This window comes from Kogia breviceps, chromosome 20 (genome assembly GCF_026419965.1).
Source record: "Kogia breviceps isolate mKogBre1 chromosome 20, mKogBre1 haplotype 1, whole genome shotgun sequence".
NCBI classification, from domain to species: Eukaryota; Metazoa; Chordata; class Mammalia; order Artiodactyla; family Physeteridae; genus Kogia; species Kogia breviceps.
The window spans coordinates 12,849,586-12,864,300 of record NC_081329.1 but is presented as its reverse complement, the minus strand read 5'-3'; the positions used below and the strand labels follow the sequence as shown (position 1 = coordinate 12,864,300).

At 38.3% G+C, this 14,715-nt stretch overlaps 1 protein-coding gene across 17 annotated transcripts in view; it reads left to right on the top strand.

Moving 5' to 3' along the window:
• Positions 1 to 6,373: 6,373 nt before the first annotated feature.
• The window catches only part of SORBS2 (sorbin and SH3 domain containing 2), a 204,973-nt gene continuing 196,631 nt past the window's right edge, over positions 6,374 to 14,715 (top strand). For all 17 annotated transcript variants that reach the window (XM_067022601.1, XM_067022631.1, XM_067022606.1 and 14 more), the window contains exon 1: positions 6,374 to 6,939. The gene's annotated coding sequence lies outside the window, so the exon portion shown is untranslated. The remainder of the gene's footprint in view (positions 6,940 to 14,715) is intronic.

Sequence of the window (14,715 nt, the reverse complement as noted above, 5' to 3'; positions counted from 1 at the left end):
CACCTTGTGCATCATAATTTGTTTCAGTGGCTCAGGTGAAACCAACAGCGTTTGTTTTAAAGTGCTTCTCTCCAGGCGTTGTTTGCTGAGGCTGGTGTGTTCCGTTACTAATTCAATAATGCGGTGACGGCAGAGCCCGATGGTTTTCTGTGGAGTCAGGCTCTATGCCACGTCGCCACAAGGTACCTGGGAGCCACTGTTTCCATAGGAAACAATAGTAAGCGGAAAAGGTCCCTTGAGATACACTTTGTTAATTTGGTCAGAGTGCCTCTCAGAGAACAAAGCACAGCCCCTTGTAGGACAGTAAAAGCCACCAGCCTCCTCCTTCTAGGTAGCTTTTTAAGCTTATCATTATGAAGTATAAACAATCAAATTCCTTGGAAGCAAGTGCAGCTTTTTCTATATGGCTCGAAGAATCTCTCGCCCTGTGGGCTTAATAAAAGCCAAGTGTGCTTTTCTCTGGGGGGCAGGGGGGGCAAGCAAGATGCATTTGTGTGTGTGTGTGTGTGTGTGTGTGTGTGTGTGTGTGTTTGTGGGGGGCAGTTACCAGGGCTAGGGGACTGGGGGGTGTGGAAGTTTCATCGTAGGTTAGCTTTTTCTTTTGTTATTGGCTAACACTACGATTTTTTCTGCCACCTGGTACTGACACATATTAATGGACATTTTCAGATAAAGTCATTCTGGAAAGCTCCTGATGTTATAGGCACTTGCAAGCCCAGAGCTTGATAAACCTGAAATGTTTAAAACAATGTTGTTATTATTAGCCAGCAAGACCAAGTTCTCCGGATTTAAGCCTGGCCAAATCTTCTTTCTGTACCTTCTGTTACAGTTTCCTCTTCCTCTTAATCTAGAGGGGATACAGAATTTCTAGCGGGTTCTGGTAACTACGAATGGAATTTACTTCTGTGGTGCACATACGGTATTTTTGTGTTAATAGATTCCACTTCATATTCGGCTTTTAAAAACAGTTTTATGTAGCTGACATTTATATTCTTATCCCTTACCCTCTGGCAAGATTTTGTTCTTCAGTTATCATTTTCTCATTTGTAATTCATTCAATAAGTGGATTTCCATAAAGCCTTCACTCTGCTGGGCTTGTTTTGGTTTCAGGTATCTCTCATTTATGAAGGTCATTCTGGATCCTAATCAAGGTCAGACTTCCTCAGAGGATATGAAGGCATTTGATTAATAGCCTGTGACTCAGTTGGCTTCCCAGCATATGTTTCTTGGAAGATGGAATCTTAGAAATAAATCCCATTTGCTTCACAGAGGTCCTCCAAGCCCCTTTCTAATCCCATCCAAGGTAGCTGTCACACTTCCCGTCCTGGTCCCATTTAACAGCATATTTTTCATGTTATTGCTAACATATCTAATTATGCAAGATTTAGGAAGATCTTTTGGCATATTCTATGTGTTGCTAGGAGTTAGAAAATTCAGTCTAAGCTTTATAACAGTCTGTGCTACCCCATTAAACAAACCATGCTCAAGTTCTATCCTTTAAGCTGTACAAAGAGCTTCTCTGCTATATCAGGGACAGGATCCCTTGGAAGACTGTCACCCAGCTGTGGAGTCTGCAGGAATAGGTGTGACTGGAGAATATATTGCTTCAGTCAACAGTGATCCTGCTGAATTTTTACAGCAGTGAGGCCGGAGTAAGAAGGATTTCAATATGGGAACCAAGGGATAAGTGGCTTATATCAGTATAAGCAATAAATGTAGGGAAATACCAAACTTCTTTCAAGAAAGTGCAAAATGGGACTTCCCTGGTGGCGCAGTGGTTAATCCTCCTGCCCAGGGGACATGGGTTCAAGACCTGGTCCGGGAAGATCCCACATGCCGCGGAGCACCTGAGCCCGTGCGCCACAACGAGTGAGCCTGCGCTCTGGAGCCCGTGAGCCACAACTACCGAGCCCACATGCCACAACTACTGAAGCCCAGCCACCTAGAGCCCGTGCGCCGCAACAAGAGAAGCCACCGCAATGAGAAGCCCACGTGCGGCAACGAAGAGTAGCCCCCGGCTCGCCGCAACTAGAGAAAGCCCGCCCGCAGCAACAAAGACCCAACGCAGCCAGTAAATAAATAAATAAATAAATAAATAAGAAAGTGCAAAACGTTTCTAATACTCTCTGCCGAAGTAGCGTCTTCATAATATTGGTCATCATCATCTTAGTCTATAACTTATCAACTTTACTTTTAACTTTGATAAACGTTCTCATCAAGTAATCTTATCTCAAACCTGTGCTTGTTCTGAACACTATTTTATTCTCATTTTATTTCATTTTTCAAACTTTAAAAAAAATTTATTTATTTATTTATTTTTGGCTGCGTTGGGTCTTCGTTGCTGCGCACGAGCTTTCTTTAGTTGCAGCGAGCGGGGGTTACTCTTCATTGCTGCGCACAGGCTTTCTCTAGTTGTGGTGAGCGGGGGCTACTCTTCGTTGCGGTGCACGGGCTTCTCATTGTGGCGGCTCCTCTTGTTCCGGAGCACGGGCTCTAGGCGCACGGGATTCAGTAGTTGTGGCATGTGGGCTCTAGAGCGCAGGCTCAGTAGTTGTGGTGCATGGGCTTAGCTGCTCTGCCACATGTGGGATCTTCCTGGGCCAGGGCTCGAACCCATGTCCCCTGCATTGGCAGGAGGATTCTTAACCACTGCACCACCAGGGAAGCCCCATTTTTCAAACTTTTAATCTTGAAAACAAAGAACTTCAAACTTACAGAAAGATGGAAAGAATAATAAACTAAGTTGGAAATATCCTTCACCTAAGGTTTACCAGGTGTATTTTGCCACATTTGTGTTAGCCCTCGATAGATAGACAGAGAGATAGGTAGGTAGGTAGAATGACAGATATAGATGTACACAGGTTATGTAGGTATAAATCTATCTTCTATCTCTTGCTGTAAGAGCTAAATTATACCGCAAACACACACACATAAGACGTTATTACGCATTATTATTCTTTCTGCTGAACCATCTGAAAGTTGCAAAGCCCCTGGCTCTTTACCCTAAATACTTCAATATGTGTTTCCTAAGAACAAAGATATACATTTTCAAAACCATAATATATTATGAAATGGAAACAATGCTGTTATAGACCATACAGTCCATATTCACATGCACCTATTGTCTCCATGGCAGACTTGATGGCATCTAGTGCCAAAGCCAGGATCACACACTGTTTTCAGTTTCTCTCTTGAGTCTCCTTTTATCTACATCAGTTCCGCAGCCTTTTTTCTTTTCCATTTTTTACAAGCAATACATGTTCATTGCAGACAACAGTTCCTCAGCCTTTCTTTTTCTTTCATGATACTTGCTATTCTTAACATAAAAGTAATATTAATTTGGAAAGGCACTTTTGCTGACAACATTTTAGGGGGATGTGATTTATATGACTTTAGATTTTGTCTCAGAAAATCATTCTTATATCATGGTTGTGGTAGTATACACTTCCATACCGAAAAAAAATTCTGAACAGGGATTTTTACCCACATTCTGCATAATAAAAACCAAAACAATTAGCAGTGAATTACTGGTTCCCCTTTATATATCAATGGGTAACTTACTAACTTTTAATTATATAACAAATTTAATTTTAATGTTTAAATATATAAAAAATTTGAAAATACCTTTCATGGGCATTTTGTTTAAAATTCTACATTAAGACAACAAACCTCAATAGAGAAAACAGGCAAGAGGTATGAACAGGAAATTTATAGAAGAGGTAACACAAAAGACCGCTGAACATGAAGAGATGTTCAATTTCATCAGTAATTAAAGAAATGCAAATTAAGATGATAATGAGCTGCTACTTTGCGCCTATTGTATTGGCAGATATTTGAAAACTCTATGATGCCAAGTGTCCCTACCACAGCTGATGGGATCAAGGATGGGAACCTGACTTAGGGCAGCCCAGGTATGCAGCTGCTGGCAACTTATGAGGTATCTCCTCTGGCTCAGAAAGATGAGGTGGCAAGATCATATTTGTTTCTTGGGAATCTGTATTTAGCAATGAACAAGTTAGAAGGGAGAAAAAAAGTCTGCTCTGCATGTGGTGGAGCAGGACCAGAGGGCCAGGGTGACAGTGACGGGTCATGGCAGCCAGAGTTACACATGAGAGGAGAGGCTTGGAGAAGGTGATGAAGCCAGAGCATGCAAAGAACACTCGTCCATCCCTCCCCAGTCCCCACCCCCTGCCACACACAGTGATTTATAATGATGAACAGAGGTCCCATGAGGGACACCACGGACCAAAAAGATTTGTCTCAGTTCCTAGCAGCTTCCCGGTTCCTAATCCTGAGCAGCTCTGGGAGGTTTCCAGTTCTCTTCTTCGGTGGAGTATAGCTGATGGTGTACTGGGGCAAGAAGACACAAGAGAAAAGAAGACCTTCAAAATTCCAAAGGAAAATGACTCCAAAGACTCTTAAACCTAGCCAAACAATCAGGTACAAGGGTAGAATAAAGACATTTTCAAACATACAGTGAAAAGAAAAGCTACCCTAAAACAGCAGATGGACTTAGGATGTTTCTTGATAACTTAAAAAAAAATGCCAACATTTAATCAAAGTCACTTAAAATCTTCTGAAGTTGTAATAAGTCAATAGTGCATGGTATTGAAAAGACGAATTAAAACCTAGACCTCACACTACCCAGTCATTCAGCACCTGTTCAGACAGGGTTCTAGGTTCTCCTTCAAAATGTACTGAAAACTTAGAATATTCCAAGTATGACAAATAAGACATGGACCAGGTTGGCTCTCGGGGAGTAGACAGAGCAGTGGAGAGATCAGACAAGAAAGGAAAACTGCTAATAATCTACGGTGCATGACAAGTGTGTAATAGTAGAGGTAGATTCCAGGTACACCGGAGGCGCAGAGGAGCCCCCTACAAACTCCGCCTGTGGCTGTCGTTAGTGAGGTGGTCTGTTTGAGCAAGGTGTTGAAAGATAAAGTCGGAGGCAGATTGGCATGGAGGCAAAAGGTGCTGGGGAGGATGGGATCTGGCGGAGAAGCTTTTAGGAAGCAGGACCATCTGCAAGGCAAGGAAGCAAGAAATGGGATGTCATTCAAAACTGCTGAAACCTGGGGAATGAAGAGTAGAATATGAGGCTGACATTGAAGGCAGGGGCAAGTTCAAGAGTAGCAAACTCAAAATAACTTAAGGGAAAGTACCTTAAGTCAGAGCAGGCTGAAAAGAATATGGAGTGGGAAGGGCCCACCCACTTTTCTTCCGCAGGTATGCTAACCTGAGCAGGCTCAAACCCTCCGACTGTGAATCTGTTTGGAGACAGAGGAAAATGGGATCCCCAAATCACAGGATTCTTATGCATAGTAAAGTTAGGGAATTACTACTGAAGCAGGAGGCCTAACATGGGTAGGGAAATGCAATACTCACAAAACAGTAAATCGATGAGGACCAGCAAATGAAGGAAGTATCTATGTTTACAAGTCCAAAGTATCAATACAACTCTTTCAGTCAAGTTGCTAGAAACAAAAATAAATGGGATGGTGTCTTGAAAATATATCAATCAGAATATGACTGGTGACAGTATTAAAGGGTGGGGATTTTGCAGAAAGTATAAATGGTTAATGGTATGTATAATGAGAAATTCCCTGAAGAGGTGAAATTTTAAGGAAGGGTGGGATGTGATCCATCTAACTGAGGAAGCAAAACTATTCCTACTTCAAAGGTGAGATTTAAAGCAAAGCATTTTAAATTTGGTTTGGATTTCCTAAAGTATTTTAATATTACAAATAAATTATAATTGAGTTAATCATTTTCTGCAGTAGGAAACAATAGGAATTTTTAGAATTTTACTTTAAATTCTGTAGTACATAAAAAGTGTATTAAAATAATTAAATACACAGATCCATAGGTAACACCTTTGGTTATTTTGGTCACATATAATGAGCCATAGGGCTTTGTTTCAGCTAAGTGGCTACCAGATTATCATTGAAAAACAGAAAGTGTAACTGTCCACATTTGCCAGTCTCCTTTACGCTATGACGCGAAGGTTTTAACAATGGTTCCAATTACTGTCTCTACAGTGATTTGCATGTTATTAACCTGGATAGACCCGAATCTATCTATTGAGAAGGGCTTCCCTTTCTCAATTTCACATGAAGCACTGGCTCATATAACCAAAGTTCCTCCTGAAAGCTGAAAACTCAGGGCACTTGCACTATCGGTGAAATATTGAGAACGATAACAGAAGCTACCCTCCTCCCAAAATGATGAGTTTCGTGAAAAGAAATTAACAAGCTGTGTCGTACACGGCACGTGATCAGCCATGCTTGCTAAGTCTGTCTGTTGGTTGTTGCTATGACTACGAAAAGCCAGTGGAACCCAATGAGCTTTCTGCAGCAGCGCTGGGAGGACCAGCCATTTTACTTATGGAAAACAGTGTGGCATATTCCGCTGAGCTTTACCCTGGAAGAAGCATTTAAAAAAAAATCTATTGAGGGAAGAGAGAAGTAGTGGGCATGTTAGTATACAATTAGTACAGCCAAGCATGCCTGCCAGCTGCCATTTGGACGAGCTGTCGACTGCCTTTCCTAGTAGCTGATTTGAGAACGTGGAATGCAGAGAGATAATGCTGCATATCTGCTATCAGACTGCAGAAAAGGTTTTTGTCTTGGGAAGGCTCGCCTTCCCTGCAATGTTATCTCAGCAGCTCTCTAGCTGCTTACCCTGAAAACTAGTGACCCCAAAGGAGGTGTTTTCGTCTGCAAACACAGGTCCTGTGCGTGGCTGTAGCATATGAGTGGCAGGTCTGAAAAAGCAGGTGTGTGCTCGGATGGGTACTGGACTGTAACGCAGGCGGACGCTCTCGGCTTTACCCGCTTCCTGTTAACAGATTGTTGGCTCAGAGAGCATCTGCCTGCATGCTGAAGCTGAGGCTGAGGCTGAGAAGGAGGTCCCTGTGTAGCCACTTGACTGACAGAGGTAAGCTTTTTTGTCCTTTTTCAAGCACAGCATAACAATAACTCCGAGCAAAACTTAACCTAAACATTTACAATCGTTGTGTTCTTTGGATTTACCAAGGAAATACATACACACAAACACAAACGCACACACATACATACACACATACACACACATACACAAAACAGTGTCAGAGACTTAGAATTGTTTCAGTAAGTTTAGGTTCTAGAAATTGTAATGATTTTTTAAAAATTACTAATATGCCTTGGGGGTTCAAAATAAATATTTGCTGTTTTAACAAACCACAATGGCCTGTCCTTCTGGACAGCCTTCATAACCAACAACAATCTTTCTCCCTTAGAAACAATGGATTCTTTTATGACCCGCACTTTGACGTACATTCAGAGAATTACACGGAAAATCGGCAGCTCGAAAATTGTGAAGCATTTATTTTTAAGCCTCCGAAATGACGTATTTAACTCTTAACACACCTCTGTATATGTTTAAATTAAGGAATTCTGTTCCCTCTGTAGGTCATAATAGCCAGTGGCTTGAGCCCTTGCGTATTCTGGGCACAGGGTCCCGGTGTGCTGTTTGATTTAGTTGCGGGTAGTTGTAAAGCAAATGGTGTAGGTACTGGAAGCTGCTCACACGTCCTTTCCGAGTATCATGCATGCCACGCTAGCCCAGAGCACAACACCCTCATTGTGTTCCCTGGCTTGGAATCCAGGGAAAGAAAGGAAGTGAATCGCTGCATTGAGTTCAAGCATAGCTATAGTATGTGTCGGTAAAACTTCTTTTATTGCACAACTTTTCTCACAAGCAGATAGGTTTCAGAGATAGAGAGTGAAACCCAAAACACGACCCTCCTCCAACAAATTGTACTAATATTTGCAATGGATGTTTGCTGTCCATCACTACGTGATAATAGCACAGACTTTGAACTGCAGTAGGAATTGCTCCTTACTGAGTATTTCTTTGATTTATAGTCTCTTAGGAACAAAGCTGTTACTGTGGATTGAAATTGGTCAGTCAAATCGAAATTCCTGGTAAGGAAATGACCACATAATGATTAAACTGTTTCAGCAACGTTTCATTTTTACGTAAATCAGTTCTATTGTTGGTCTACCAGAAATGTCAGATCATTTAGGAGTCTATGGAAAATATTTAGGGAAAAATATTTTGTTGAAAACTTTGAATAAAAACCTCTGTGTGCTAAAGGTGAAAACTACCATGAAATATAAAATAAGTAGGATCTGAGATCTACTTCTAAGAAATATATTTTTAGTTTCTATCCTTTTACCCAATATATGGATGACATAGGAGTCACCTTTTAAGTATAATAATATAATTTTCATTGCTACATGTGAGCACACAGCACCTGTTTCACAAATACAGCAATGTCATTATGCCCTCAGATAAGACAGTTATAAAGCATAGGGGGAATATTTTTCAAAACTTCTGTTCTAAATGTCACCAATATTCAAGGTATAAAAATATTCAAAAAAATTCAAGGTACAAGCAATCTCAGTCCAGAAAATCATCTCCAAACATTTAATAATAAGAGCTCTAACTAGGAATATTGTCTATTCATGTGTGTGAGACATTGGGTAGGATAAAATGGTGAAACGATAGCATTGTACTTCACTTACGTTTAACTTTCAAAGGCAAGTTTAACTAACAGACCTAGTTTTAAGTCAAATTTTATAAATAAAGATATCGGCCAAGGAAGTGATTCTGCTATAGCAGAAGGAAAGGTGGAAAAAGTCTCTCTGCAATTTAATTCCTGTCAGAGCTTTACACGGCAAAAGGAATTTCTAGAATTAACACAGTGAAAAGTCCTGCAGCAAGAAAATGATTTTGCCTTAGTTTTTCTTGAGGGAGCCTTTAGAAGAACCAGGTGTGGAAATACCTAAGGCTGTACCCTGTTGCCTTTGTGGTGGCACCATATGTGACAGGAGTCAGCCCCACTGGGAAGAGTGACACACAAACTTTATACCTGTACTTTTTTCCCCTCCATTAATAACCGTTTAAGGTGATATGCTATGAAAGATTAGCATTGTAAGTCCACTTCTGCACAACACATCTACGTAGTTATTAACGCAACAATTTTGAGAACCAGATGCAGAACTATAATCCCTATCCTTCAAGACTCTGCACCTTGGCTTTTATCTATTTAGGTACTCTTATTTTCTGCCACTTCCCAACTCAGCTGCTGGCAATAGCAAATACGCTGTCATTTCCCAAATGCAGTATACCAAACTTTTGCAAAGCCAGTCTCCTCTATATAGACTTTTCCTTCAAATCTCCCCCGTAGCAGCAGCCACCTGCCATGCACCCTTCAAAATCCAACTAGAATGTCTCCCCAGACACTTCCTCGCCTTCTGCTTCGGCTACATCTGAATCTTATGTCTGTAGCTCTGGCTATTGCACTGCAGCGCATTTGTCTCTGCTCATGGGCTTCTAGAGTTTTACTGACCTCTGACTGTACTTTGTCCAGTGTCTAGAACTTGGCATTCAGACATTGTACTGGTAACCTCGGACTTGATTGTTTTCCTATTAGTTACCGTAAATATAGGCTTGATCTCGAAAAAGAAGTCCTATTATCTATTATACTGCATTTGATGAGAGAAACTCAAAACATTTACAAACAGTGATGAGGCTTTAATTTCCTTGATATGAAATTATAGTTTCAAGATCACAATTGGATAAAAGCTATAAATGTCCTATAATATATCAGAATTTTCTCAAGGAAAAATTTACAGCATATAAGTTTTAAACAAAACCAGCTTAGAAGCTTTAATATCTAGAGGATATTGTTTTTCTATTTATAGCTATTATAAAATTTGCAGGGGAAAATAAGTCCAGTAAGTATCCCTATTAGAAATATGCTCTAAAATCAGGTCATTTAAAATTAATGTTGAACTGATGATGATTAGCAGTTGACTATAAAAAAGTTACTTACAGAATTGTTTTCCAGACTAAAGCCAGAGGAAAGTAGAGGTCATGAATTGGGAAGAGACCAAAGGATTAAAATAAAGTCTACAATAGCAGAATTTCTTTTGATTTTCCTTATAAACCTGAAAGGTTACTGGTAATAACTGGTTATATTATACTTCCCCATAACTTGTGTTCCTGGGTGACGGAGAGAATAGTATGTTAGTATCACTCTTGATACAGATATGCTTTCGGTTGTAGAGACTTCCCACTCTTTTTTCTATATTAGATGGCATGATTTTTTTTAAGCCTAAATTTTTATACCCTTTTTATGGAAAATTCATCACAATGTTGTAATAAAAAGTAAGAATGTATCAAAAATTACATTAAAATTAATAACTATATAATCCCTCATCTCTAAGATATCCATCTAAAAAGCAAAAGTTGGACTTAATATAGTATGAATTCCTGTACATAAAGTAGCAAAGATTAGGAAATTTTAAATATCCAGATGTTAAGAATTAGAAAGCAAAAATATTTGGTAAACCACTTAAATTCATATTTCTGGACACTTTTACACTATCTTCCAGCATTGAATTTTATAATCAAAGTAAGATATATAGCAACTCTTAAGTGTCACGCTGTCCTTTAAAGGTTTATTTTGACGATCTTCCAGCTGATTTTAATGTATAACATGCTAATTTAATAACAGCTAAAGTTGAAATTGGTTCTATGCATCTTAAAGACTAATCGTGCTTAATCAATTATTTTAAATTGTATATAGTAATTAGATTTCAGGAAACATGATTCCATAGTAATTCTGCATCATTTTTAAGATTTTCTATCTTAAGTAATTTATACTATTTTGAAGGCCTAACCTATATATAGCTATGTTGACATTCAAATGAAATGCGTGAGCTCTTGTTGCATTTTATAATGAAGTATAGTAGTACATAATTGTATTAGATAATTTTTTTAAAGTTCCTCAAATAATTTAATCATAGATGTCGATTAAATTCGAAATTATCACTGCAAAAATTATATGGAGATTTTCAAGATCTCTTTACAACATTTCTGAAAAAGATAAGACATATACATTTAGCTATAAGGGAACACTTCTATAACTATTGAGTTCTAAATATTAATGGTGAGAACCCTCATTCGAGCTTAAGCTCACTTAAGATGATCTTATTTGAATAAATGACAGAGAACCAGCAAAGAGAAGGTTTATTCTGAGTTTCAGCAACATGACATATCCATGTAGATCTATATAACACTTTACCCTAGTCTTCAAAACAGCAGTTTTGCCAACCAGGAATTTTAGCCAGAAAGACAGTAGTTTCTTCTTCCCCATACAGGTCTGGTATGCATAGATCCAGCATTAATTCTGCACCTTTGAAAAGCATTATTTGAACAAAAATCCAGGAAACTTTCTCTTTTCCTACCTCTAACCAAAGATCTCACTTTCAAAGAAAATTTTCCTACCTGAAAAAAAAAAAAAAAAAAATCAAGCCGTATTCTCATTATACTTCCTAAGTTTTTTCTCTCTATGATAGAATTTAAGGAAATTTTATTTTTAATAAGAACGTTATTTGAACATTTTAGTGATATTTTGGTTCTTTAATTTGCACTGTTGCCTACTTTTTAAATTTTTGATTTTTTGTATAACCTAGACATTCAGTTCTTCTAACTTTCCTTTGAGATGTTTCCTCAACAGTTGGTGTAAATTGCATGTCAAAAATATTTTCGTAAAATGAATTGTATCTTCTGCTTTAGGTAGGAAAGTTAGTCCAATCAATGTGGAAATACTTCTCCTTTTTAGATTCCTTTTCCTGATCAATTGTTTCAGGAATGGCTGAACCTGAGAGTCAGCATAAACCTCTCAGGCTCCAAACCTGATCTTCTACTCAATTCCGTATTCTGTAGAGACAAATGTGGCTTTAAGGATCAGCCATAAGGAATCCAAACAAACTGTAGCAAAAATAGGCTTCTAACTGAGAGCACTTGTTACAAAAATCCTTAAGAGTCCAAGCAGGGAATGGCATGAAGAATGGGAAACTTTTAAAATGCACACACACAAAATATATGCAAATGAGACATTCTAAGGAATAATTGGCCATGCTGGAGAAAATGTATTAGTATAAATGTTCATTCTGTCTTCCTCTAAAAAGTCCCTGTCCCTACTTCTAGTCAGGTGTAGTTAACTTCTTCAGAGACATTTAGTCCTCCACGAAGGTGACCATTGGTAGAGACAGCAGCCTCACTGATGGAAAGAAACATGCTTAAGCTTTTGACTGTGAGGGTCTCATCCTCCACCTATGGACACGGCAGCTACTTCTGCCTCTTTGGACCCTATTAATATCAGATCTTAATGTTTTATAATATCAGATCTTAATGTTTCACTTTATGCTATTAACCAAAAAAATTTAAGAAAGCAACACTTGGTTGTTTAAAAGTGAGCTATTTCATAGATCATCAGGATGCCTTCACATCTAATGATTTCAATTCTCTGTACTGAAGTTCACAAAGGAAAAGAGATTAGATAACAGTTTCAGTTGTTCTGGTGCTAACTGTGTCATCTGGTGAACTGTTTGAGCACTTTCTGAAGCAAGTACACTTAATCTGTCAGATATATAATTGCAGTACAGTAAATACTATTATATCCTGTGGGGATAAATAACTTTTAAAAGAACTTACCCCTCAATATCTAGATTTGGAGACATATATAGCATAGCATTACTAGTAGTGAAGATAAAAATTTTATAACCACTGAGTTCTTCTGGAACAGTGTGAATAGACTTGTGTTGTCTGATATATCTTGAGCACCGGCTTGAACCAGTTTAAGTAAAGGGAGATCCTGAGAGTAGCAAGTATGGGAAAAGGTACAGATTGCTTGGGCAGAATTAAAGTTACAGGGAAAACTCAGCTTGCTTTACAATAGCAGCTGAAACCTTGTAGGCATATAGCAAACAGGTCACTCTATTAAATATTCAGTCAGTATTTGTGGAATGAATGAATGGCTCACAGTTTTCCCTTCGATGTTGTGTTAATGGCAACACATTGATAACAAGATGTTGCTTGAATTTAAAGATCAAATGGTAATTGACAAGATTTTCTGATTTTTTTTTTTTTGGAAGTCATGAAACTGAGGAGAAGGAAAAAAAGATGAAGATTTTAGAAAAAGCTATTATTTTTAAAAATAAAATATAGTCTTCCTGGTGAGAAGCACTATACTTCTAACAATGATATAAAGAGAAATATAACCAGAAACTTAGATGAAACTCAAAGGACACACATCATTTAGTGAATAATTCAGACACCAAAAAAATTTGGTTTCTACTCTTAACTTCCTTAAAGTCTCAGGTTATCATCACATTCATCAAACAATATGATCAACACTAAAGAGTAATTTTTTCCTTTTTAGATAAGTGTAAGAGAGAAAAGTTAAAACCTAGAGTTACAAAATTTAAGAGGTTTACTTTAAACCTTTAGAATATAGTTAAACAGAGAATTCAGTGTAGAAAAAGGTAGCCATCTGGGAGATCTTTTCAAATTAAAAACCGTAAGAATTGGGAGACCTTCCAAGGCCAATCAAAATATCTGTTTTTTTTTTTTTTTTTCGGTATGCGGGCCTCTCACTGCTGTGGCCTCTCCCGTTGCGGAGCACAGGCTCCGGACGCGCAGGCCTAGCGGCCATGGCTCACGGGCTTAGTTGCTCCGCGGCATGTGGGATCTTCCCGGACCAGGGCACGAACCCGTGTCTCCTGCATCGGCAGGCGGATTCTCAACCACTGCGCCACCAGGGAAGCCCAAAATATCTGTTTTGATTAAACTCAAGAAAACAATGAAAACCTGAATAACAAGATTTCAATAAACTACAGAAAAAAATTATTTGATTTTTTTCAATCCAAAAGATATTAAGAAGAAAAAATTATATACTTTACTCTGTGCTAGCTACTATCTGAAGAGCCTTACAGATATTAATATTTTGTTGTTGTTATGTCTCCATACAAAGATATTACATAATTGTGCACTGTATTTCCCATCCTGTACATCTCATACCTGTGACTCATTTATTTTGCAAGTTTGTACCTCTTAATTTCCATCACTTGTTTTTTTCTTCCCCTCAGCTCCTCCCCTCTGGCAACCACCTACTGTTTCTCTGTATCTATGACTCTGTTTTTGTTTTGTGATGTTTACTCATTTTTTTTGTTTTGTAGATTCTATATGTAAGTGAAATCATACAGTATTAGTCTTTCTCTGACTGACTTATTTCACTTATCATAATACCCTCTAGGTCCATTCATATGTGTCACAAACAGCAAGATTTCATTCTTTTTTTGGTGACTGAGTAATATTCCATTACACACACACACACACACACACACACACACACACACACACACACCCCACATCTTTTTTATCCATTCATCTTTTGATGGGCATTTAGGTTACTTCTGAATCTGGCTACTCTGCATGAAGTTTACTCTGTCCTAGCTACTATCCCAAGAGCTTTACATATATTAAAGCTTCCTTTCAGTGAAGGATCTGGAATTTACAAAGCTTTTGAAGGTATTTGAACTGGAATTTTCCAGAATGTGATCTTAAATTAGTTCCCAAAGGGGGAACTGAACAAATAGCACATACAGTTGCTCTTTCTTAGATGCTCTCATATCACTTTGTAAATTATATTCTTTTTTTAAATCTCACTTTAGTAAAGTTTTTTCTATATGTATCTAATCTTTCCATATGAAAGTGAACTCCATGAGGGAGCAATAGTGTTTTATTTCTATTTTTACCTGTATCATCTTGTCATGGGAATGGCCAACAGTAGATGAGTCTGGATGATTAACCCAAGTA